At 45.5% G+C, this 27,643-nt stretch overlaps 1 long non-coding RNA gene across 1 annotated transcript; it reads left to right on the top strand.

The window, feature by feature from the left end:
- The first annotated feature begins 1,059 nt into the window (after positions 1-1,059).
- LOC122459171 lies at positions 1,060-25,676 on the top strand. Its single transcript, XR_006279676.1, has 2 exons — positions 1,060-1,264; positions 25,638-25,676. It is a non-coding gene; the product is annotated as an uncharacterized LOC122459171 (long non-coding RNA).
- The last annotated feature ends 1,967 nt before the right edge of the window (positions 25,677-27,643 follow it).

A 27,643-nucleotide genomic window follows, 5' to 3' on the forward strand; every position in this document is an offset into this window, starting at 1 on the left:
GCTGCACATTGAGTGGATGTTCAATATCTTCATTAATGATCTGGATGATGGGATGGATTGCACCCTCAGCAAGTTTGCAGATGACACTAAACTGGGAGGAGTGGTAGATACGCTGGATGGTAGGGATAGGATACAGAGAGACCTAGACAAATTAGAGGATTGAGCCAAAAGAAATCTGATGAGGTTCAACAAGGACAAGTGCAGAGTCCTGCACTTAGGATGGAAGAATCCCATGCAGCGCTACAGACTAGGGACCGAACAGCTAGGCAGCAGTTATGCAGAAAAGGACCTAGGGGTTACAGAAGCTGGATATGAGTCAACAGTGTGCCCTTGTTGCCAAGAAGGCTAACAACATTTTGGGCTGTATAAGTAGGAGCATTGCCAACAGATCAAGAGACATGATCATTCTCCTCTATTCGGCATTGGTGAGGCCTCATCTGGAGTACTGTGTCCAGCTTTGGGACCCACACTACAAGAAGGGTGTGGAAAAATTGGAAAGCGTCCAGCGGAGGGCAACAAAATGATTAGGGGGCTGGAGCACATGACTTATGAGGAGAGGATGAGGGAACTGGGATTATTTAGTTTGCAGAAGAAAAGAATGAGGCGGGATTTAATAGCTGCTTTCAACTACCTGAAAGGGGGTTCCAAAGAGGATGGATCTAGACTGTTCTCAGTGGTAGCAGATGACAGAATGAGGAGTAATGGTCTCAAGTTGCAGTGGGGGAGGTTTAGGTTGGATATTAGGAAAAACTTTTTCACTAGGAGGGTGGTGAAGCACTGGAATGGGTTACTTAGGAAGGTGGTAGAATCTCCTTCCTTAGAGGTTTTTAAGGTCAGGCTTGACAAAGCCCTGGCTGGGATGATTTAGTTGGGGATTGGTCCCTGCTTTGAGCAGGGGGTTGGACTAGATGACCTCCTGAGCTCCCTTCCAACCCTGATATTTTATGATTCTATGATATTTTCAGAGAACTATCCATGATGACTCCAAGATCTCTTTCTTGAATGGTAATAGCTAATTTAAACCCAATCCTTTGTATATATAATTGGGATTATGTTTTCCAATGTGCATTACTTTGCACTTATCAACATTGAATTTCATCTGCCATTTTGTTGTCTGGTCACCCAGTTTTGTGAGATCTCTTTGTAAGTCTTCACAGTCAGCTTTGGACTTACCTATCTTGGGTAATATTTTATCATCAGGAAATTTTCCACCTCACTGGTCACACCCTTTGCAGATCATTTATGAATATCTTGAATAGTACAGGTTCCAGAACATATCCTTGGGGGACCCCAATATTTATCTCTCTCCATTGAGAAAACTGACTGCATATTCCTACTCTTTGTTTCCTGTCTTTTAATCACTTACTGACCCATGAGAGGACCTTCCCTCATATCCCATAACTTAGTTTGCATAAGATTCTTTGGTGAGGGACCATGTCAAAGGCTTTCTGAAAGTTCAAGAATACTATATTGACTGGATCTTTCTTGTCCACATGCTTGTTGACCCCTTAAAAGAATTCTAATAGATTGGTGAGGCATGATTTCCCTTTACAAAAGCCGTGTTGACTTTTCCTCAACAAATTGCATTCATCTATGTGTCTGATTAATTTGTTCTTTAGTATAAACCAGTTTGCTTGGTCCTGAAGTTAAAGTTTGTCTGCCTGTAGTTGCTAGGATCACCTCTAGAACCTTTTTAAAAAATACAGGTGTTACATTAGCTACCCTCCAACCATCTGGTGCAGAGGCTGATTTAAGCAATGGGTTACATACCACAGTTAGTAATTCTGCAATTTCATATTTGACTATCACATTTATCCTTAGTTTCTGCACCTGTCAGAGTAATATGGTAATACAGTTTACATTCCTCCCACCCAGGGGTGCTGTGAGGAGTGTGTGCAGGATGGGTGCTGGGGATAAGGACTGTGCAAATCACTGATTTTTGGTTTCGAAGCCAAACCAAAAAATCAAAGCTCATGTGTCTAAGTGTCGGCTGGCCCTACACTCACACCCTGTTGTCGAACAGGTTGACATTCTTCAAACATTCAAAACTTTGACTTTTTTTCATTAAAAACTTTAAAAAGTTGTAAATTATTTGCAGCATTTTTTGACCAGCTCTGCCATCTTTGAAAGGAAAGGTCCCATTTTCATATGAGGTGCATGGGACTTCTGCTGGTGCCTAGAGTCAAATGTGATCCCTCATGAGACGTTCCCTGCCTTGAAGAGCTCACAGACTCAAAGGCAGGCCCAGGGAAGCCATGATGTGGGTAGGAAGGAGGGTTTAGTGCATAAGGCATTAGGCTGGGACTCAGCAGACATGGGGTCAGCTCCCGGCTCAGACACAAGATTCCTGTGTGACTCTGGGCAAGTCACTTTTTAGCTACACTGTGCATCAGTTCCCCATCTACTAAATGGGGATGATACTAATTCATGAATCACTGTGATATACTGGGATAATATGAACATAAGAACATATGAATGGCCATACTGGGTCAAACCAAAGGCCCACATAGTCTTCCAACAGTGGCCAATGCCAGGTGCCCCAGAGGGAATGAACAGAACAGGTAATCCTCAAGTGATCCATCCCCTGTTGCCCATTCCATGGTGATGAGGGTCATATAAGATCATAGGTAGGGCCCTGAACAATACTGAGAAAGGAATAATGAAGCTAAGAATTAACATTTTATTCTTTCTATTCAAGAGTGGGCTGACCCTCTGTGATCCTTTGGGCTCTGTCTACTTTGCATATTATCTACTTAATGATTTCCAGATCATAGACTTTAAGGCCAGAAAGGATCACCAGATCCCCTAATATGACCACTTAGGCTTCGCATGAACATGTTCACCCTGGATTCACAATTAGGCAGATGAGTCCACATGGCAAGGTGATTTTGCAAACAGAAAGGCCCTGCAAATAAATAAATAAAGCAGCCCCAAGCACCAGTGTTGGGAGTGCAGTGATGAGCTCATCTCATCAGGAATTCAGAATATGCTAAGGAGATTCCAATAGCTCTGCAACTAAAGACACAAACCTCCGTCTAAGAGATGGAAAGGTTGAGGGCAAGTTACTGTTCCAATTCTCCTGGTTTGGGTTTATGCGTTTGTTCAATGCAAACTAATGCAACACTGTCATTATTATTACTAGTTTTGGTCTGATATGAAACCAAAAAATTTTGAATTTTTTGGAGACCAAAAAAGTCAGGGGGGGAATGGTTGTGGGGGAGATGATGTCAAATGAAATGTTTTGTTTCATATTCAAGTGTTTTTGCCTTTTAAAAAAATTGAAGTAAATTTTGAAACAAAAAGTCATTTCCAGTCAAACACCCCAGATGTTTTGTTTTGAAAACCGTTGAAACAAAACCTTTTGACTTGTTTGGAATTTTTTGTTAGTTTGGGAATTTGACACACATTCTCAAAATGTTTCGGTCGACATGAACCTGGAGGTTTGGAGAAAAAAGTTTCATCAAAAAACTTTCACCCAGGCCCACTCTAAGGGTGATGGAGTCATCTGTGCTGATGATCCAGTAGCGGGCACCCTTCCCTCTGTCTTGATTCAAATGTTTAATAAACCAAGATCTTGACCACTTATTTTAACTGAACGTCCCATGATATTTTGGTATTTTGTGTCCAGGCCAAATTTCAGATGGGTCAGTACATTCTGCCATCTTAAATATTCCCCTGAAGTTTCAATCTTTTTTACTTTCTCTCCTACCACCTAATTCAAGCTAGCATCCCTATTCAGCAAAGCATATATGTGCATGCTTAACTTTAAGCAAATGCTTAAGTGCTTTTCTAAACTGTGGCCCTACATTGTGGTGTGGGAGTGTTGTATGCTGTTATATGGCTGTCATGTTCCCCCCCAGAGGTGGCTGCATTGTAGCAGTAGCTGGTAAGTGGAGCAATTCTTGTGAGCAGACACCGTGGTTTGTAAAGAGCTGTGGCATGAAAGAAGCACACGGACTTTAGAGATGATGTAAATGATCGTTATTAAACTAGCCCAGGAGTATTCTAAAGAAGACAGACATTCAAATACAGGTTTCAGAGTAGCAGCCGTGTTAGTCTGTATCCGCAAGAAGAAAAGGAGGACTTGTGGCACGTAGCTCACGAAAGCTTATACTCAAATAAATTTGTTAGTCTCTAAGGTGCCACAAGTACTCCTTTTCTTTTTGCAAATACAGACTAACACGGCTGCTACTTTAAAATCTGACAGTAAGAAGAGATATATATATACACATACAGTGCCAAAGAGGCTATTCCTCTGTATTCCCACGAGGTGTCTCTCCCTCCTCACAAATCCCAAGCTGAGTAGCCACCTCTTGAAGCAAAGCCAGCCCTAGTGGCAGCGTATGGAGTGTGGTGGTACCCTGGCAAAGGCTGTTCCATCCTTACTTTTTCTGAACGCTTGCCGCTCCAGTTTGCTAAGTTTCCACAGCAAGAGATTCCACAGCTGCGATTGCTGTGAGCCCCACCTGGCATCTGAAAACCAGGCCATTTTCTTTCTGCCTTCAGTGTATGCCATCATCAGGGCCGGCTCCAGACGCCAGCTTTCCAAGCAGGTGCTTGGGGCGGCATTTAGAACGGGGCAGCAGCCCGTGTCCCGCGGCAGCAATTCAGCGGCACCTCCGCTGCTCTTCCCACCGCGGCAGCTTTCGGGCAGCGACTGCTTGGGGCGGCTAAATTGGTCGAGCCACCCCTGGCTGTCAGCCCTGAGAACAGTCCTGCAGTGTTGTGGGGGATGCATAAGGTTCCTCTCCCAAAGCTGCTGTAGCCCTGCAGGGCAGAGAGGGTAAAAAACATACTTTTGCTGCTAACCTAAGCAGCGACTCACAAACACAGAGGAAGCGTGTGCACCGGGAAAGAAAACAGCCACTGTAAGGGGTTCACATTTAAGGAGAATCATTGCACTAAAAAACATTGCAGACGTTCTATTCGGGGGGGGGGGGGTGGTCTGGGGCCCAGCACTGGGAGCCATGTGGACTGTGATCACTGCTGTTCTGGGGGCATGATTCCTCAGGTAGGTTTGGGCAAGTCGCTCCCGTTCAACGCCTCAGTTTCCGCATGGATTCTAATGCCAACCTGTGTATCTCACAGGGCATTTGCAGAGCTTAATCCATTAATGTTGCTGTAGCACAGTGCTTTGACTATGGAAGGCACTGAGTGTATTTTTAAAAGGGCCATGCAGTTAGGACTTAGGAGATCTGGATTCAAGGCCTTGCCCCACCAGCAATTTCCTGGTGATGTCACTTAGGCTCTCTGTGCCTCAGTTCCCCATCTGTACAATGGGGTGATAGCACTGCTCTACCTCACGGGGGGGGGGGGGTTGTGAGGCTAAATACATGAAGGATATCCACATGTATCCACATGTTAGTGTGTAATTCCAAGGACATTGTGATGCAGGTAGCATGTTCCAAATGGGCCGGCATCCCCAGTGGCTTGCAACTGTGTGACTTGTTGCTCTGCGTTGATGGCAGTGATTGTGAATGCCATTTGTTCCTTCTTCACAGATTACGATAAGGAAAAGCTCCCATGAATCTTCCACTTTTTTGTTACTGATTCAAATCTGTCTCTAGTGAGGCCTGAGACCCTTGCTGTCCTCACCAGCTGGTGGCCTCAGACCTGTTCCCAGTGGATGGAGAATGGTAAGAGTCTCAGCAGAGACACCAAGGACAGAATGGGCCATGAAGACAGAAGGATGGAGTTGGGGAGGAGAGCCTGGAGCTGGCCTACACTGCAGGGGTGGGGCAATCATGTTGTCTCTCAGCCCCAGGAGATCCATCAGAGCAGCTTCCAGCCTTGTTCTCTCTGTGGGGGCAGGGAGAGAGACCAGCAGAGCTAGTCCATATCCCAGGGCCAGGCCTCACCCCCCTCTCTAAACTCCAATGGCACCTTCTGACTGTCTCTTCTGCTTTTCTCTTTTTGTCCCCCATGATCAGCCCCAATTCCCTGGGGTGCGGTGGGCAAGGAGGAAAGAGATCTTGCTGTATTTAACCAGGGAGTGCTAAGTGGGAGTGAACAGCTGGGGCTCCAGGACACAGGAGAGGATGAGGATGGGGGTTCATATGCAAGTGAAAGGCCCTGTGCCTACTATTATCTGAGGCAGCTTTGGGGCTAAATTCACATCTGGTGTAAATCCATGCCGCTTTTTTAAACTCAATGGAGCTGAGGATCTAGTCCCACATGTCTGTCCCACTCCCACATCCTTTGTCTGTACAGTCTTGAGGGCAGAAACTGTGTTCAGAGCTTCATAGAGTTTAAGGTCAGAAAGAACCCTTACAACCCTCTAGTCTGACCTCCAGCAGCGCACAGGCCAGAGAATTTTGCCCCGTAATTCCTGCATCACTGTCAGAACTTCTGAGCTCTTCCTTATGTCCTGTGAGGTGCTGGAAAAACCATAGGCAATAATAGCACCCAACTTTCTGCTCCGGGTTGTTTGAGGGAAGTTTGCATTGCTACTGGGGATAGATACTATACTTGCACTGGAGATAGAGAATACACTTCAACCTCTGGAGCTGTCCACCCAGTAAGGAAAATCCACTTCATAATTATTTAGCTTGTCAGATCCACTTAATTAGACTATAAACTCTTTGGGGCAGCGACTGACTTTGTGTTCTGTGTTTGTACAGTGCCTAGCACAATGGGGTTCTGGTCCATGACTGGGGCTCCTAGGTATTCTGGCAATACAAATAATAATTATTTTAAAAAGCTAGCACGTGAAGTCCCGATTCAGAAGTTCAGTGTGAGGATGGTCAGAAGACGCGAGATCTTGGAGCTGATTCTCTATTTTAATTCGGACAAAGTAATCATTGTGCAAGGAAAATAGCTGCAAAGAATGACCAGTGTCCAACCTAACAATTGTGGGCCATTGTTACCTTCTCTGCTATTCGTTTAGTCCCCTAGGTGGTGCTGGTTTGCCTTCCATGAGCTACTGCCATGGCAATGGCCCAAATGACCTATGCAATACAGGACGCCTCTGAGCTTGATCTACTGTTTCTGAAGCTACTGAATAAAGACTAAAAATACATTCTTGCCCCTCTAAGCAGTTAAGCCCTTCTCTCCCCGCTACTCCCTCTGCAGTTCTCACAGGCCAAACTCAGGCAGTGACAGTAAAAATAAAAGCCAGAATCTAATATTCAGAGTTGTCCCATTTGTTTTATAGCCTCAAAGCTCAGGCCCAAACAAAGTAAGCTGCAGTAGAGAGGAAGGATGATCAAGTGGTTAGGACACTAGCCGAGGACTTGGGGCATGTGCCCCAGCTTTGCCACAGGCTTCCTGTGTGACCTTGAGCAAGTCATTTAAAACCAGATCCTCAACGGTAGTTAGGTGCCAAACTCTCATTGGTTTCAGTGGGATCTGGGTCTTAGTCTCCCTGTGCCTCAGTCATTGTGAACACAAGCTAAATATGAGTCAACAATGTAACGCTGTTCCAAAAAAAGCAAACATCATTCTGGGATGTATTAGCAGGAGTGTTGTAAGCAAGACACGAGAAGTAATTCTTCCGCTCTACTCCGCACTGATTAGGCCTCAGCTGGAGTATTGTGTCCAGTTCTGGATGCCACATTTCAGGGAAGATGTAGACAAATTGGAGAAAGTCCAGAGAAGAGCAACAAAAATGATTAAGGGTCTAGAAAACATGACTTATGAGGGAAGATTGAACAAATTGGGTTTGTTTAGTCTGGAGAAGAGAAGACTGAGAGGGGACATGATAACTGTTTTCAAGTACATAAAAGGTTGTTACAAGGAGGAGGGAGAAATATTGTTCTTCATACCCTCTGAGGATAGGACAAGAAGCAATGGGCTTAAATTGCAGTAAAGGTGGTTTAGGTTGGACATTAGGAAAAACTTCCTAACTTCCCGGGTGGTTAAATAAATAATTGCCTAGGGAGATTGTGGGATCTCCATCACTGGAGATTTTTAAGAACAGGTTAGACAAACACCTGTTCTGGAATGGTCTAGATAATATTTAGTCCTGCCATGAGTGCAGAGGACTGGATTAGATGACCTCCGGAGGTCCCTTCCAGTCTTATGATTCTATGATTTTATACAGCTCATGGAGACATCTAATGGTTGGATAATGTACTACACATAAATATACCCGTGGCAGTGCTGCTCATCATGGTGCATTCGTTCTACACAGTTTGCATATTATTGAACAGAAAAATGTGAATCGTTTGTGCTGAACCAAACAGGAGTCAGATGTTGCAGCTAGGCTTAGGAAGGAGCTGGATAATTTTATGATCAATAAGAACATTTCTAGAGCTGGGTGATTGCCATAAAAGAGTTGTGTGTGTCCTTTGGAATATACACCATCAATTCCCTGCACTGGTATTTGCAGCTTTTTTATTTCTTTTACACTAACACTTGTGTGAACTGATTGTTTTCTCCCCAAGGGGTTCGTGGAAAAGGAACATGTCACAAGCACTCATCTGAGTGCATAGCACAATCGTTTCCACACTGGGAGCCCAAACTAGCTGAAGTTGGAAAGCTCCCATTGGCTAATGGTGTGCGATTGGACTTTGGAAATGACAGTGGGATCAGCTTGAAATCTCTGTGTGGGTTTGAGCATTGGGGGTCATCCACCCACGAAACATAAACAATGTCATGTGTCACAGGCCACGCCTACCCTAGAAGCGCTTTACCTGTGTAGCTATACTGATACGCTATACATACTCCTAGTATGGATGCAGCTACACCAGCAATTTGTCTATTGGTGTGAACACCAATCACCTGGTCCTGCTCGTACTAAGACTGGCAATAGCAGAGCATGTACATGGAGGCCTGTGGATGACAGTACAGTGTTTGGCTCTATTTCATACAATTCACACTCAAGTCCTTCCACCCCATGCCATCACTGGCCCCAGTGCATAAAGAAATTCCCTCTGTTCAATGCTGGGGCATCCACAGATTGGATGGAATTGAAAACTTTCACGCTGGGAAAAAGTGCCCACGAAATGCCCTGGAAACTTTGCACCATAAGAATCTACAGACTTCAGGTTTGTCAGCTCTTGGGAATTCACTGAAATAGTGATCCCAGAACAGCTCCCTGTATGAATACAGAATAAGGATGTCCACACAAGGGCTTACACCAAAATGACTATTCTGGAGTAATTATTCCAGCATAGCTATGTCGGTGAATTCCCAAGTGCGGACAAGCCCTTAGGCTGGTGTAAATCAGCACAGTCAGTGGGATTATGCTGATTTACACCAGTTGAGGATTTGATTTTTAATGTTTGCGGTTGTACGGGCAAGGGGGTGACTTCTGTAGCTGTATTTACATTGGGGAAGATCCCCAAAAATCACCCTGGTGACCATAGCGATCTGAGAAAAAGGTTTCTTCTGAGACTGTGTCTACACTGTGATTAGACACCTGTGGCTGGCCCATGCCTTATTTTTTATTGCATTTGTAGCCCATTTCCCGACTTTGATGCCTGATTTGCATGCCTGGTTTATCCCTGTCATAGAAAACGATACATTTGCACGCTAGGATCTGTAAATCTGTATTTATTCATGCTAACAACAAAACCAGCACCCCAAACCCAGCATATCCTGAGCCTGGCACCCCAGGAGGTCACCTGGGTTGCCTGCCCCTAACTCCAGCCCTGCATACACCCACAGGCTGTAAGCCCACTGCAGCAGGGAGCGTGGCTCACTGGGGCGTTCCTGAGGAAGAAGTGTTGATCACAAAGGACTCACTCCTCACCAGGATGCTCAGAATTTCTCAGGTCCAGGCTCAGCTTGTATGCACACCGGCGGACACAGGATAGCTGTGTGAGATGTGAAGGGGCTCCTCTGAACGTAGGGCAGTGTAACGGAGAGAGGCATGTGACTCAGTGCCGGGCGAATGTACGGTGCTATACAAGGAATAATCGTCATTCCCCAATCTCAGCAGGGACAGGCCTGGTCAGAATCTATTGGGTTCTACCGCCCAGACAAACCCCAAACACTGCAGCCAGCCGTGCTGAGGTGTCATTAGGTCTCATTCGTCCCTGCAAGGCTGAACGCCTGCTCAACCCAGGTGGGATCACAGGGCAGAGGAGAAGGTGCAAGAGCCTCTCCCACCATGAGCGGGCCCAGACTCCAACCTAGCGCTCCCCAGCTTGGTTGAGGGCTGCGCTCCTCAGTTTTGATTTATAACAAAGACATACAAGGAAGTGTAGGGCCTCGGCTCCAGGTGCCTTTACCAGTGATTCCAAATGCAATGGAATCGAGGGCAGCTGTTCCTCGCTCCACAGCCCCAGAGATCTGCTGGGATGGGCACATAATAAGAGGAGAGAGCTGGGGTGGCTGTATGCACCATCCCCTCTTAGCATGGGGATAACTGCCAGGCATTAGATTGCCTGCCACACTGACACAACCGATGGATGAGTCAGCAGCTGTGGTGAGGGGCTGCAGGGTGGATTTTCTGGCCTGTCTTCTGCTGGAGGTCATCTAGATGGTCATGACCAGGGAGCCTAGAAATCCATCAGCCTCAGAAAAAAATGCAGAAAAATATGGACTTTGTGTTTTTATAGAGAATCTTTAGTTTTTACATTTTGTGAAAAAAATAAAACCCTATGCAGTGGAACCCCGATTAGCAGACCTAATTGGGATCAGGGCCAGATCGGATAGTCAAAAATTCAGCTAATCAGGATAACGGGTGGCATTTGGCCTGTCAGCCCCATGTGGCAGGGCTCAGGCTGTCAGCTTAAAAATTGTAAATATATCAATAAAACATAGCATTCAACTGATACCTATATATATTGTGGGTAGGGAAACTATAGATCAGCATTTCATTTTCGTCACAGAAAAATTGTATGTTTTTTTATCAGAGAATTTTGGAGTTTTTTATCGCGGAAAATTAGGATCCCTGGTCATGACGCTCCCTATTGACCATGAGTCTATGACTTCCAACCTTCAATGAGAGTTTTCTCTGGCAGAGAACCCATTCCCCATCCTCCTGCAGCTAGACTCACCCCTGCCTAGTGACCTTTGTCTTTGATGATCTCAGCAGCATTAATGCTTCCTGAGGCACCCCCGGTGAATCTGAAAGACCACCTGAAAGTGCAGCTGGCCTTGTAAATGAATCTTTGGGGGGGTGCATTAGGCCAAATTCTGTCCTGGTTTACTTGGGCACAACGTTTCCTAAAGTCAATGGCGTTTGTGCTTTCTTACACCAGAGTAGGTTTTGGCCCACAAGGTTTCATAGACTAGAGCATCAGAGGCTATTAAGCAGCTCAGCTCCATGGACTGCCAGGTATATATGGACAAAACTCTGTTGCAGTCTATGGCACTATGTTGATTGCCACCAACACAGGGTCTATAGATATGTCCCTATACCGATCTATAGCTTCTTCACCAAGTTGCATTCAATCATTGTGCCCTTCACATTGCACGCTAGGTGGTCCTCAGCCCCACCGCGTGGCCGCTTCCCCCTGATAACTCAAGGGTCTTTAAGGTCAGCTTAGGGTCAGCAGCTGAGCATGTATCAACCAGCCTAGAAGCACTCCACTCCTGGAGTAGCTATGTTTAGGGCTAGTTACTCTCTGATCTTCAATAACCTGGCAGCAGTGTGTAAACACTGGGCTTGATGTGATAGCATCTTCAATGCATAGTTCACGACCCCCTTTAACATCCCCATGATATCAGTTCCTAAGAAAAACCCGCAAGGTAGAGACGGGGACAAAGATTTCCAGAGTTACCTATTGATCTGTGGCATTGATCTGTCTCTTAGGAGGCTTGGAGGTTAAAATGGGGTAGTCAGGACAGTGTGAAAGAATTAAAAATACCTCGTGTGCATTCATGTATGCACCCGCATGTGCATGGGACAAGAGATTCAAATCGCACATTTTTGTACACACTCATGAAAAATAACTCCCTTTCCAAGAATATGACAGCTGCAAAGCAGAGCACTACAACCCAGGCTTCAGTGGCATGATCACCCCTGATCACAGATGTTCCCTCAGCTGACCCCTGCTCTAGAGGATGCTCAGTGAATGTTCAATATTTGTTTGCCTGGTGGCTCAGGGAGTAGAATGCTGCTTCCTTCACTGCCCGGCGCATCGGGGCCCTGGTCCCAAGCCCATTTGAGTCAATGGGATGATTCCCAGGACTACACTGAACTTTGGAATAAGCTCTGAAGAAGGCAGGGCTCTGTTCACCTTTGTCCTCCCAGCCTCTCTCTGCGGGCTGCCTTTCACTGGTCCCTCAGTCTGTCCTGTCAGCCCTTGATCTAAGTCTGCAAACTCCTCACAGAAAGATCTCTCACATTATGCTCACCCGCAGAGTGAGGTGCAAACCAGCGGCAGTACACCAAATAAGAAAATAACAAGCTGTCAAACTAATGTGCAGCGACCCCACTATTCCCAGTCCCAGTTCCCCGGACGCGAGTGAAGGAAACAAAAAACACACTCTGGTTGCTATTTGAATGCTCGGGACACGGAACCATTATTGTGGGCTGCCCATGTAACGCCAACAGACCCTGGGCAGGATCAAACCTGGGGCCTCTGGAGCTTAGTGCATGAGCCTCTTCCACAGGAGCTAAAAGCCAACTGGCTGCTAAGCAGACTCCTTTTATAGTGGTCTTGGTGCCACTAACTAGAACAGCACACCACACCCAGGAGGTGTGTGGGTTACACCCACAGTACAATTTCTCTTTGATGCACTAACTCCAGACCTGATTCTCACCACTGCTGAGCATCCTTAGTTCCCATTGGCTCACTGAGGAGCAGCGGGTGACAAACGCTACAGTCTTAGCTGCACTTGGTGGTGATTAGACACGAGAGAGGCAGTGTGGTTAGTGGTTAAAACGCTTGAGTAGGACTCAGATAACCTGGGTCCTCTTCCAAACTCTGCTTTATGACAAGTCACTTTGCCTGCTGTTTGTCTGTTTAGACAGCAGATACTATATTCGACCAGTGTCTAACTCAATAGGGTGCTGATTTTGCTTGGGACATTTAAGTGCTACTGCAATACTCTCAATAACATGCAAGGCTCCTGGGTGGAGGCTAATGGCCTGAGGACTCTCCTGTCCTATACGTTGGCATGATCCCATTCCTGGAGTCGCTCCTAGTTTACACCAACATGAGTGCAGAATCAGGCCCTAGACGGGGAGTTCGACTCTCCTGGTGCTTTGGTTCAAAAGCTGGTTAGCTTTCACCTGGGAAGAAACCGCAAAATGAATGTAGGAGAAATCAGAGGGATCTTCCCCTAGCAAATGTGCAAGGTGAAGGTCATGGGATGCAGCCATCTGTGCATGGCATTACCGAAGAATTCTCCCATCCAATCCCTCCCCCTCCTGCTCTTGGAACACTCCTGTGTGTCTCTGACACAAAACAAGCTGACTCCATCCCAAATATTTTTTTTAAAGTTCCCCAGAGCTCAAGGTAACAGCGGAGAGCAGCTGTGCTGGGTTCCCGTCTCCGCCCTCCCCTCCCCTCCGGCGAGAATGTTCTGTACCCAGCCGGCAGTAATGCCAGGAGGGATACAACCTGCGTCAGACGGCACCAGCTGAGGGGCCTTGACTTCTGCATGGGAGTGAGAAGGACAGGCAGGAGCTGTGCGTTAAAATTAATATATGAGTCACAAACAACAACACTCAGTCACAAAACGCTCTGACCTGATTCTTCTCTTGCTAAAGACAGCTACATGCTGCTGTAACTCATAGGAACCTAGCAATTGCTGTTCTGGGTCAGGTTTGACATGTTGTCTCTAACAGTAACTAGCACCAGCTGCTTCAGAGAAAGGTTCCAGACTCCCTGGAATAAATGCCCCTGGGAATGTTTCTTCCTGACCACCATTAGTTAGAGCTTGGAGCATGAGGGTTTATATCCCTTCCAAAGCTCTGGCCTATTATTTTTAATCCTTACCATTATAACTCTGGATAATCTTATTATCCATATAAATGTTCAGTCTTTTTTTTTAAACCCTCTAAGATCCAAACTCCCATGATATCTTGTGGCAATGAGTTCCACTGGCTAACAGTGCAGGGTGTGAAAATGTATTTCCTTTTACTTACTCCCACAGGAATTTCATTGATCTGAACTGGTTCTGATTTACAATAGAGTACAGGAGAGTAGAACCAGGCCTGTCTTTTCCATTGTCATTCCATGAATGTAACACAGGGTTGTTCTCTCCTGCATTGTAAGATAATGAAAAGAAAACACAAATATTTCATCCTGAAGGCTCATTCCTCTGAACTGCTGAGAGCTCTCTGAGATGCAGAATCCTCCACTACTGTCAGTGGGGGCCCTGCCTTAAAGGGCCACACCCACACAGAAATCCCAGGGAGGAGGAGGCTGCCTGCCTGGACCATATTCTCCCCACTGCAGTCTCTGGGAGTTGTGGGTGCTCAACACTTCTGAAAAATCACGCCCAACATGCCCCAGTTTGCGTACTCCAAAACAGGGGCCCCTTCTGAAAATTTGGCTGCGGCATGACTTGGCTTAGGTGACCAGGAGAATTCATGTTAGAAGCAGGATTGGAACACTGGCATTCCTGGATCTCTGGCCCACTTGCAGGGACCAGTCCATTAGGGAGTGCACAAAATCCCACCATGGAAATAGGATTGCTCTCTGCAAATTGGCCAATGCTGAAACATACATTTTTGGGGCACCCCCCTCCCCATTTTCTCCCCTGTTGGCTTCTTCCTCCCATCACTCTTAGACCCTTGGTAGGAAGACAGGCCAGTGGGCCCTAGGCAAATAGTTTGCAGGCGACCCTGCTCTATGCAGTGCTTAAAGCAATACTGACACTGGGGAGGGATAGCTCAGTGATTTGAGCATTGGCCTGCTAAACCCAGGATTGTGAGTTCAATCCTTGAGGGGGCCCTCCAGGGATCTGGGGCAAAAGTTGGGGATTGGTCCTGCTTTGAGTGGGAGGTTGGACTAGATGACCTCCTGAGGTCCCTTCCAACCCTGATATTCTATGACATACTCCAGCTGGAGCTGAACCCAGCTGTCCTTGAATGAATGCATGGGGAGAAATAGAGGAGGAGCCCAAAGATTCCTTCCCCTGTGCCCTAAATTAAGCAAAACAAAGTGCTGGGCAAAGTGAATCGTTCTAAATGCTGAATAATCTGGTTGATGTCCTTGCAGTTTAAAACATAAAGCAATATATTGCACCCACATAGCCCCTTTCAACCAAGGGTCTCAAAGGGTTGCTTCTCAAAGGAGCAGAAATACACTTTAACCAGTGCACACCATCCACGGGATGGTCATCGCTCCTGCCTTTCAACGGCCACGTGCCTGAAGCTTGTCTACACGGGTAGTTCCACCAGCAGAGCTTCACAGAACCATGCTGGGAGAGTGTGTGTCTTTGGCTCCCTCTACTGGTTGGTCCGAACAGCTCAACTCTGCTGCAACGGCCAAGTAGGGGATTTAGGTCTTCCGGCTCAAGTGCCGTAGAAATTCACGCTTTCACCACAAAGAGTTCCAGGTTCAACCCCTATTGCTGGCTTAAGTGGGGTAGGCTATATTAGAAGTGGTGGAAAATTCATCAGAAAAAAGGCTAGTGTAGCTGCAGCCAAGTGGCCGTAATCTGAAGATGAGGAGAGCGGTCCACATCACTAATTAGATGCCACCGCCCTTTGGCCCTGAGTCCATCCATTCTCCTCTTCTTGACCACCACCACAGCACATATATGAGAGTGCATCTATTCCCATCACATCCTTGGGAGGCAAGGAAGTACTTCCTACCCCATTGTAGGGATAGGAAACTGAGGCACAGAGCGATGAAGAGACTTGCCCCAGGTCACAAAGAGAGTCTGTAGCAAAAGCAAAGAACCAAATCTGTATTTCCAGACTCCCAAGCCAGGATAGCCACAACACCCATCTTTCCTCCGACAGCACCATCCCTAGCAATCTCAGAGAGGTGAAGGACTGACCAGGCATGGAAATAGAACTACCTTCTCCCTGCTAGGGTTGGCCCCTCTGGCTCACATTTCTGGTAGGTCTGTGTGTTGGACCTGTCCCGTGTATAAAGGACTGAAGTCCCTAGACTGGCCAGCCTGCCACCTTTAGTCAGCACTTGAAAAGAAAGGGCAGGGGCAGGCAGGGAAGAATGTTTATCCCATGACTCCTAAGGGACTCCACCACATTCCCCCCAGAAGACAGAGTTTGCTGGGTAAAGAAATGGTCTGTAACATGTGCCAGATTGCATGCAGTTCCCTCTATCGAGGCGCATGCTCCATGCAGCAATTGGCGGAGGAGCTTTCTCAGTCCTTGAACTCCAAGCAGGTGGTGGTGTCCTAAGAGCACTTTGCAGCCAGGGTTCCCTTGCAGATCCTCAGCCCCGATGGCTCTGGTTTCTCCACTAAAACACCAGCTCTGCAGGGACACCCACAAAGGACAGAGCAGATGTGGTGCCATGAGCTTTCCCCAACTTTGCACAGCTCCCACGATCCTCACACTTGTTGTCCTAAAAGCTACAACACAGAATATTGCAGCCAGACAGCTTGTGTCTGCCAGCATGTGACCGAACACTGGGTTTGGCCAGTTATCAGCTGCCCCACCTGCATGTGGCTGTTGCATCCCACCCACTCCATCTTTCGGGGATTCTCCCATTTGCACATGGATGATCCCATGCCCTGAAAGCCATTAAAGGAGTCCCAAATAAACCTCCTGGATTTACAGTGCTTGGAAGCAGCCTTGTCTAGTGAATAGGGTTTTATTTTTATTTATACTGATCTTGGGCAAGTCACTTCATCACTTTGTGCCTCGTAGGGACAACAATAATTTAGGCTAAGAGGGATATCGGAAGAAATCAAAGGAAAGGCAAGGGGAGGATGTAACTGCTGGTCTTTCAGCGAAAAGTAAGCAAAGCAAAGGAGCAGAGATGGTTTCTGCAACATGGAAATTTTGATTTGGGGAATTTCTTTTTCATTTGTTTTCCAACAGCAAAATGGAAAGAAAATACTTTGGTTTGTTGAACGGATCGCAGACATTTCATTTTGAGTCATCCAGCGCATTGTCCTCTTGGAGCACTTTGCCTCATGGAGCCATCGGAAGACAAAGTGACTTGACCGTAGGAAAGCCAGGAGCAAAGCAAAGACTTGAAACCAGGTCTTCCACATCTTCCAGGGCTAGTGCCCAAACCACTGGCCCATCCTTCTCTTCTACTTTGTCTTCAAAGCAAAGGAAAAAATATGACTCCTGACTCCCCATCCATCTCCCCACCCCATTTATTGGACCATGGTGCCCCACACTTAACTTATGTCTTTGAAAAATAAACAGGGCCAGATATAACAAGAAAAAGTGCTAATATATAGAGCAGCAATTCCTCAATTGTGCTCTACAAAGGAGCTTGGGACTTGTCTGTGGAGAGCTGGCTGATCAGATGATACTGGCTCATCCCCTTTCTTTCCAGCTGTAAAGAAGCTAAAAATACATCAATTCTTTCCCAAAGTTACTCCTCCACATAAATAAGAGTGATCATATTTTCAAAATAAAAACCTGGGACTTTTGTGGCAACATGTTTTAGGGATTCAAAATAGCCCACAAAAGGCAAATGTACACTTTTTATTGTGCCTGCTGGTCTCAGGACTGCCAGCTCTTGAGTTGACTGCCACGCTGGCATATTTCTCAGAGCAGAGGATTTTTTCCAGTAACATAACATCTGAATGAGTTTTCTCATCGATCAGATGTCATTGACGTTCACTTTGAGCAAAAGAACGGCTTTGACCGCGCCTGCTGTGAGCGGTGTCTGTACACTTCCTGGCACAGCTGACTCCCCACATGCTTTTTCCTTTTAGCTCTGAATGCAGTTCTGCAGGGCACATGCAACTTCTGCTCGGTGCAGCAATATGTCCCGAACAGACAGATTGCTTTTATTATTTTTTTTTTGGTTGATGCAATGAAAAAACAGGATGTTTCAGATGTCCTGAGAAGTTCCTGGAACATCACAGAAAAAAAACAATACTCTGTCCAGGTAAAGACAGGCTGTATGGTCACTTATATGTGCCGCATAGCCAACCCCAAGCTTTCAAAAAGCTCCCTCCACCCCCACCAAAAATTACAATTGTCTTAAACATTAGAATATTTTAAAATGAAATATTTGGGGTTCTGTTTATTTTCCTTCTGCAATTTGAGCATTTAGAATTCATGTCTTCTCCACAATCATGGGGGAGTAGAAACTTTTATTTGGTAATGAAATCTGAGACTTTTGAGCAATCATGTCACTCCAGGAGTTGGGGCATCAACAACAGCACCCCCAAACTGTGAGATAAAATCATGAGAGTCGGCAGCCAAGCACCGAGAGGGAGAGGGTGCCGTCCATTTGTGAATGCAAGCAGAGGTGGGGTCACAAGACCATGTCTCCGCGAAAGTTCTGATTCATAGAATCATAGAAGATGAGGGTTGGAAGGGACCTCAGGAGGTCATCTAGTCCAACCCCCTGCTCAAAGCAGGACCAATCCCCAACTAAATCATCCCAGCCAGGGCTTTGTCAAACCAGGCCTTAAAAACCTCTAAGGATGGAGATTCCACCACCTCCATAGATAACGCATTCCAGTGCTTCACCACCCTCCTAGTGAAATAGTGTTTCCTAATATCCAACCTAAACCACCTCCACTGCAACTTGAGACCATTGCTCCTTGATCTGCCATACCCCTGTTCATCTCAAAGAGCAGACTATTTGACCTCTTCAAGCCTCTTAAATACTGACTCTGGGTAGCACCTTACTCTACAAGTGGCCCCATTGGAACTATTTCTGGAGTAAGGTACCATTTAACTCACCCATTCCCTGTCCTTTCCCAACTGTACCTTGCAGTGACCAGCAGCTCCGGCCCTACTGACCTCAGATGCCTCTGATGGGGACCTTTTTTGGACCTCGTTTTCAAATGCGTTTGGCTCCTGAGGGTTAAAAATGCTCTTGGCTCCTATTATATCCTTGCAGACTAATTTACATTACAGACCACAGTCAGTCACAGGAAGAGCACTGAACGCTGGAGTAACTGAACAAAATTATGCTGGCAAAAATGCAGAGGGGCTGCCAAGGAACAGGCTGGGGATATCTGACTGAGTCACAGAAGGCGAAGTCAGATGAAAGCAGGCTCTATGCTAAGGATGGGTTATCTAGTTTGGATACATTATCCTTACCCTTACATTCCCTGTGATCCTCTGTCCATTTTTAGATCTGGGACCTTTTATTAGAGTCTCACATATTTAGGGTTGTTTTATATTTACTCCAAACACCACGAGGAAAACGATCACAGGGAATTTACGGCCCTGCCACAACCCGGAGGCGCATGAAATGATAACAACCACATTTAGCCCTGACGTAGCGCTTCAAATAAATGAGCCTCACAAAACCCCTGTGAAGTAGCTGAGTAGCTCTCCCACCATTTTACAGATGAATCCACTGGGACTTGCCCAAGACTAAGAAGAGCCTGGGCTAGCACTGGGCTTAGAGGTCTGGCTCCTGGCTCCCGGTGCTGTGTTTAGACCGCTGGGTCTCATTGCCTCCGCATCCAACTCGTTCCCCTGGTATTTCGAGCCTGGTTTCTCAAGTGCAGATGCCATTGAAATCATCACACCGGACTGGTTTGTCAAAGGGATTTAGGGGTTAAAGATGCAGATCGGGCCTTGGATGGGTTTTCGAAAATAGCTAAGCGGGTTAGACACCCAACGTCCAGTGAACTCAGTGGGATTTAGGTGCTTTTGAAAATCCCACTAGGCATTTAAGTCCCCCTGGAAATCTGGCCATCTGGGACAGAGTAGGAAGGGAAGGTTGGGAGGGAATACAGACAGGGCTGGTGGAGGTCATTAAAAAGTGACCTTTTCCTTTGGTAAATCCTCATCCGCTGTGACTGTGGCACTAACAGATTGTGGCTCATTGCCTACCTAAAGGCTCTGCAGTTCATTTAGTGCAATATAATTTCAGGTTCTGGTGGCCTCCACTATCTGCAGCCTAACTGAGGGGATGTGTATTCCCATACCACGGTGAGTTTGGAAATATTGGTTATCGGTGGCAAAGGGAGTAATGGTAGCCTAGAGTTAAGGTTGCCTGACGCTTCCCATTGTAAGACCTTGGCATCAGTTGCTTTGCCAGACGTGAACATTTTGGGCTCACATTTTCCATGTCAGGTGCGTGCCTCAGACTCAATTTTTCAGGGAAATTTCCGTTAAAATGGCTCGGCCATTTCCGGCCAGTGGGTTAAGGAAAAACACATTGCTCTGCACACGTTAAAAAAAAAAAATCTTGCCATTGTTTCATTGAGGAGCTCTAGTCCCCTACTGTGTTTTGGAGCCGGTCCTTGAATTTTGGCTGTGGTGTCGCTTTGGTGCCAGCGATGTGCTTTTTGCTGTGCCTGTGAAAATCTGCCCAACTGTGGCCAGTTTAGAAGCCTCTGAAATATTTCCATTCTCACATCCTCGGTAGAGATCTCGTCAGAGTGGCAGTGAAATTCTCCGAGGAGTCCATATGCACTGAGCACAATACAGCCCCTGCCAGATCCTTTGTACCAGGAGTGGCCAACCTGTGGCTCCGGAAGTGGCTCTTCAGAAGTTAATATGTGGCTCCCTGTATAGGCCCCGACTCCAGGGCTGGAGCTACAGGCACCAACTTTTCAATGGGCTGGGGGGTGCTCATTGCTCAACCCCTGGCTCTGCCCCAGGCCCTGCCTCCACTCCACCCCTTCCAGCCCCCTCCCCTGAGCCTGCCATGCTACTAACCCAACTGTATGGGCACCATCCGCACAGAGCGACTGAGCATGCTCCATCCATCCCAGGTCTAAGCAGAACTTTCCCTGAGTTGCCAGGGCTCCTGTGGTGCTGGGATACAGGGCAAGGGCAGGATTTGGGTGGTCGGAGGATACCAGCAGGGGAGGGGAGAGGGCCAGGAGTTGGGAAGATGGGGCTAGAAGAAGAAGGGGACAAAGAGAGACTTGGGGTTGTGGGAAGAAGACTCTGTGAACACTAGAAAACATTCCTCTCTAGTACATTAGTCCTGAATCTCAACAAGCCTCTGCTGTCTATAAAAGAGCAGTGAAATCCACTAGCAAAGCGTTTGTCTCCAACCCCTTCTAGTGGCAGAACCATACAGAAGATAACAGACTTCTACTGCTACCAGTCACTCTGTTAGCTCAAGTGGTAGAGGACAGTGCTGTGGTTCTAAAGATGCCAACTCTGCTTATGACCCATGTTGGGCATCAGTATGGAACCACATGAACTTTTTGTTCTTTCGGTTTAAGGTTTTTTTTAAATGTAGGAAATGGCATTAAGAGTAAACAATAGCAAAACAAAATTCACACACAAAGTCCCCTACACTAAAGGAATGTTAAGGTTGCAAAATCAAGAACTCAGAAGTTAGGAAATGCCACAGTTAAGCTTGCGTGTGGAACCTTTGTGCACATGTGTTATAGTACAGTTTTTAATGACATGGGTGCATATTATTTTTCCACAGGACACTTTGAACTCATGTTATTCCCCCCCCCCAGGATCCCTGTCTTGTACAGTGCACAGGATGGATCTGCTCTAGGGGATGAATCAGGGCTGTACAGTGAAGGAGGCTGTTGTCGGCAGAATCCCTGCATGAGACGGGATGACAGAAACAAAAAGATTGGTCTCATTAAGGCAATCGAATGCTGCCATGGAGAACTGGATTCTCTCCTTGCCTGTATCATAGAGCTTCTCTGTGGTGATGGGCAAGTCACTTCAACTAATTTTTTCACTCTTGTTCACTAATTGTGTGTCCCTCAGTTTCTGGGTACCCAAGCTGAGCCCCTGAGGTCGGATTTTCAGAAGTGCTGGGCGCCCACAGCTTTACCTGTCATCAATGGGAGTGTGATTAAGTGCTGTATAATTAGACTTGGCAGAATTTGATTTTTTTATATAATTGCAATGGCTAATCTGTGTTTATTTTTAAGCATTTTTTATTTAAATTTTCACAGTTGCGGGGAATTATCAGGGCCCAGACAATAATTATTTAATGCTTAGGAGATGTTGAGATTCAAAACTTCACAAACCATTCAAACACAAAATGTCAACATAACATGTCAAAATATACAAATTAAATAAATCAAACTCTAAGAAGTCTCTTCAATCTCTTCAATCTTCAATCAAACTCTAAGAAGTTCTCAAGCAGCACTTTTCTTACTTTCTCTATCTGCGAATTCCAATTGTTGCCAATGGAAATAGGTTTTTGTCGGATTGTCTGTGAACTGTGAAATTGACATCCAGCAACATTTACCGATAAAAATCTAGACTTCCAAGTCTATGTATAATGCTTGGAACTTTGAAAAATCAAGTCCAAGGCTGATCAGATTGGGGGACACTTGACAATTTTGGCTTTAATCTCGCTGCCTCAGTTCCCTGGATGTAAAATGGAGATAATAAAACCACCTCACCTCACAGTGCTGTTGTGAAGATAAAGTCACTAATGTCTATAAGGAACTGAAATACTGCAATAAAAGCACAATCAAAAAGCCAACGAGGAAACGAATAATTAGTCAGTGCAGGGTTTGTATGATGTGCAGTATTTAATGTATGGGCCACACCTAGAATGCTGGTGAGAAAGAGGAATATTGAATGAAGTGGGGCTCCTGTGGAATAAATAGGATTTGCTCATGTAATTAAAGACTGGATCTTAATGCATACACTCAAGGGGGTTGGCTTAAGGTTGCATAGACCATCTTAATGCTGCTCTTTCTTAACTTTTGGGGTGCTTGATTTTGCAACCTTCATGATCTTTTAACATAATTATTTTCATGAAATAGTATTTATACTGAAAGAAAAGGAGTACTTGTGGCACCTTATAGACTAACAAATTTATTTGAGCATAAGCTTTCGTGAGCTATAATTTGAGCATAAGTTTTCGTGAGCTACAGCTCACTTGTGAGCTGTAGCTCACGAAAGCTTATGCTCAAATAAATTTGTTAGTCTCTAAGGTGCCACAAGTCCTCCTGTTCTTTTTGTGGATACAGACTAACACGGCTGCTACTCTGAAACCTGCATTTATACTGAGAGGCACCATGGTTCAATGATTGCTCAGGTGCCAGTCAGGAATCAGGCCCTCTGCTAGACCGTGACCAAAGAAAGAACAGCAAGACAGTCCCTGCCCCTGAGAGCTCACAATCTATTTAGACTCTATGATATGGGTGAATAAAGAGACTAAGGGTAGGGTGGGTAGCAGGATAAGGCAACAGCAGTTCTGCCAGCCCCAGAGTTTTCAAAAATCCTAAATGAGGCTCCAAAAAAATCATGAGACTTGTAAAAATCGTGAGATTTATTTTTAAATAACACATTTTGGGACCTTTATATTTACCGTCCAGTGTTTGAGCCTTCAGGGTCCATGTTTTCAGGGTCTTCTCTGCAAGGTTGGGAAACATCCTTCTTCTTGAGATTCTTGTGTGATGATCACATGACTCCAGAAGCCATGCAGAAAAACACCAAATAGTGCAAGAGTCAATAAAACGGTGAGAGTTGGCACTACTCTAACAGTGACAATAGCAGGTGTGTTTGCATGTGTTAGTGATCAAAGAGCGCTCGGTCGTCACCATTGTTCATGCGCCCTGAGGCATTTCTACAGCTGGATGGAAACTGGGTTTTTTTATCTGCTGGGAAATGCCGCAAATTTGGGGAGGAAAACCCAGTATTCCAGAACAGAATGATTTGACAAAAAAACAAAAATCAAAAACCAATCCCAGCTTTCCCTCAAAACTAAATGAAACACAAACAAACCTCAAACCTAACATTTTTGTTTCCAGTCATTTGAAACATTTCATTGCAATAAAATGGGAACGTTTCATTCTGTTTTTTGACTTTTAAAAATGTTGTATTCTAAAAGGTAAAAGTTGTAACAGAGAGTTGTTTCAAAATGGAAAATCAGAATGATTTTTTCCATTCCCCCCCTCCCCCATGGACTTTCATCAAATCAACATGTTTATGTGAAATGTTTTTGTTTCAATGAGTTGGAATTTTCCATTGGAAAAACGTTCTGTCTGAAAATTTCTGTAATTTCTACATATAGTAATCTATTCCCTAGTTATACTGCAGGCTGGCCTTTGTGCAATGAATGACCTGATGTATCCATCTACCCACAGAAGTTAAATCACAATCATAACACAAGAACTAGGAGTTAACAAATGAAATTAATAGGTAGCAAGTTTAAAACAAGCAAAAGGAAGTATTTTTTCACAAAACGCACAGTCAACCTGTGGAACTCCTTGCCAGAGGATGTTGTGAAGGCCAAGACTATAACAGAGTTCAAAAAAGAACTAGAAAAGTTCATGGAGGATAGGTCCATCAATGGCTATTAGCCAGGATGGGCAGGGATGGTGTCCCTAGTCTCTGTTTGCCAGAAGCTGGAATGGGCAACAGGGGATGGATCACTTGATGATAACCTGTTCTGTTCATTCCCTCTGGGACACCTGGCACTGGCCACTGTCAGAAGACAGGATACTGAGCTAGATGGACCTTTGATCTGACTCATTATGGCCGTTCTTATGTTCTTGTGGTCTATGTGTGTCTCGCTTGTAGGAGAAACTTAATTTACTGAGTTCAATTTTCTTGGGATAAAGAAATTTAATTTCTGTGCCAGTACTTGCCAAAATTATTGGTTAAACCTCACTCCCTTTGTCACAGACTGTGCTATCACTGTGGTGCCGTTGTCTGCCAAACTTGTTCTTTTCACAATCCTATCAAAGCAAATTCTCCAGTCACTTTCCAGATGTCATAATAGCATGACAGCAAGTAAAGCAAACTGTGAACTGATGTGTGAATCTCCTTCTAGTATCAGGAAGCAGTGGGTGTTTTTCTTTAATTTGATGCAGTTGCCATATGTCATACCACATGCCTAGTGCATATAAATATATGATATAATCTCATCCATGAGGATCTCTTCTGGCATCAGTTGTTTTACCCATTAGGGGTTCACCAATTCCAGCATCCAGTAAAAACAGCTCTCTTCTAAGAGAGAATTCAAATAGTGATTCTAAGCATGAAAATCTTACTACACCATTACGTAAATGCTAATACTATAGTAGTATCTTTACTTGCAGTATATTATTCAGCCATTAGATGTCCCTGGGTGTTGTACAGACTGTTCAAGATAGCATGTGGTCCACGGTAAACAGCAGAGACAATGATGTAACTCAAGCGGTGTAGAAGCCTGTTGGTTTATGTCTGTATTATGTAGTTAGTTTCTTTAACAAAGACCACCCATTAAAGACTCTGATTCCAGGTATGATGACGTGGTGTCAGAGGTAGAGCAGGGGAAAACATTTTCAGCAAACAAACTATTAGTCAAAAAATGAAGTTTCAGCCACCTATTCACAAATTCATTTCATGTTTGCTGAACGATTTCAATCAAACTGAAACTTTTTCACTTTATCAGAGTTGCCAGCGAATTGAAAAATCTATTAAATAAATCTCGTCAGAAGAGAACCTGAGAGAAACTGGTTGGCCCTGGCTGCTCCCTAGTGTTTCGACTAGAACTGGTTAGAAAACATTTTACCCTTTTGGAAATTTTTGGCAAAATGATTTTATCAAAATTTCCATGGAAACGTTTGACTTTTTGGAAACAGCAAAAACAAAATTAAAAACCCTACAAAATATTTCAGCTGAGAATTGAAGCAGATTTGGAAATCCTGCCGCAACGCCTTATGCTCCCATTCTCCTCTATAGGCCTGACTACATGTCCCATGATGCACCATAGTCTCCTTATTGATGAGAGGTTTCAGAGTAGCAGCCGTGTTAGTCTGTATTCGCAAAAGAAAAGGAGTACTTGTGGCACCTTAGAGACTAACAAATTTATTAGAGCATAAGCTTTCGTGAGCTACAGCTCACTTCATCGGATGCATTTGGTGGTTTTTTCCACCAAATGCATCCGATGAAGTGAGCTGTAGCTCACGAAAGCTTATGCTCTAATAAATTTGTTAGTCTCTAAGGTGCCACAAGTACTCCTTTTCTTTTTATTGATGAGAGGAGGTGGTACATGACAGGAGTCATAGGCCATGGTGCATAATGGGAGATGCAGTTCTAGCTGAGGAGCTCGGTCCATAGACACTAGCGCTATTCCCATAAGCTACCATTTCAGAATCAAAGTCTTGCCATTTTCAGCCTAAATTTTGGGTTTTCAGTCAAACACTGACAATTCTCCAGTCCTTCAGTTTTCAATGAAAAATCAGAATGTGCTGGAGAAAGCAGACACTTCCAGTGAAAAACCTGCTTAATGGGAACCCCCGTTTTCTGCCCAAAAGCAGTGTTGACAGACACGTTTTCAGCCAGTCCTAATTTCAGCTTTGACAGACATACAGAATGGCCCCAGTGGAAGCAGCCATCCAGCGACAGTGTCGACGAGCCCGCCAAACTCAGCTCATGCACTGCGGCAACTTGGACTCAAAAAGAAGGACAATCAGACCCCAGATCCCTTTCCTGCTCTCCGGCCCCCATCTCTCTCACCCCCCCCAACATACCTTGAAATGTAATTCATTTGAAAGACCCTCATTAATTTTTTGGGGGGTGGAGTGGGGTGGAGGAGATCAGTGTGTTCATAAATCTGGACGACATGTATATCACTTTAACTGATGTCAAACTTTCAGCCTGACGTGCTTTATAAACCCCGGGGGGCTTTGATCTCCTGGTCTTTGCCTATAAATGTGAGGATTTGCAAAAACATTCCAAAACCAGCACCGAAATGTGTCTTTCGCTGAGGTCCTTTGCTGCCACAGATAAGGGTAATAAGTGCAGAAACCCCGGGTATTAAGAAACGAGGCTTTGCAGTAACTTAGTCTGGGGTGAAGTGGCTGCAGGATATTAGATGCTAATGCTCCGCCTGTCAGTATTTCACAATATTGTTTACATCCCAGAGATGTGGATAAAGGTAGCTGTCACTTCTGGCACCACCGGACCCCCGTGGAGATTACAGCGAACTGTGGCTGACATTGGCCAAGTTTGCTTTGACGGACAGCATGTCATGGCATGGTTACTGTCAGGGGCTCATGAGGGGGGAGGGCCGGGAGGTATTTTTAGCTGAGGTGTCCACACGGCCCTCTGGCCTTCACAAAAGGCAGCTCGCGCAGGACTCGGTCCTACAAACACATGCACCTAGGCCATGGGGGAAGGCTGTCTAGTGGTTAGAGCTCTGGCTATGGCCTCAGTCAGGGGATGTGTCATTCTTTGCTCTGTGTGACTCAGGCAAGTCACTTAGGCCTGGATCCTCAAAGGTATGTCAAATCAGTGAAAGTTAGGAGCCGAAATACCTTTGAGGATATCTCTCTGCCTCAATTTTCCATCTGTACAATGGGAATAACAACAGTTCCCGATCTTCCAGGGGTGTTGTGAGGGCAAATACATCGAAGGCTGTGAGATGGTTGGCAGCTCTGGTAACGGGAGCTGTATAAGCACCTGAGCAGAACTATTCTGCCAGAGAGTATTAGCCCTATGCCCTCAATGGCATTGATCATGTGAGTAAAGTGAAGCATATGAGTAGGAGTTTGCAGGCTCAGGGCCTCAGTCTTGTGCCTATCGGGAAGCAGAAAGGCTACATTTGAAAAGAGCACCAGTGAGGGGGAGCCTGTGGAGCTGCCTAGGAGATTTGGACACTCCAATCCCATTAATTTCTAGGGGGAACTGGGCATCCAAATCCCATAGGGAACTTGGAAAATTTCAACCAGAGAAAATGCTTTGAAGCCATCTCTGGGTGGATTCTGGCAGCTTTGGTACAGCAAGCCTTGACTT

This window comes from Dermochelys coriacea, chromosome 3, assembly GCF_009764565.3.
Source record: "Dermochelys coriacea isolate rDerCor1 chromosome 3, rDerCor1.pri.v4, whole genome shotgun sequence".
Taxonomy (NCBI): domain Eukaryota; kingdom Metazoa; phylum Chordata; order Testudines; family Dermochelyidae; genus Dermochelys; species Dermochelys coriacea.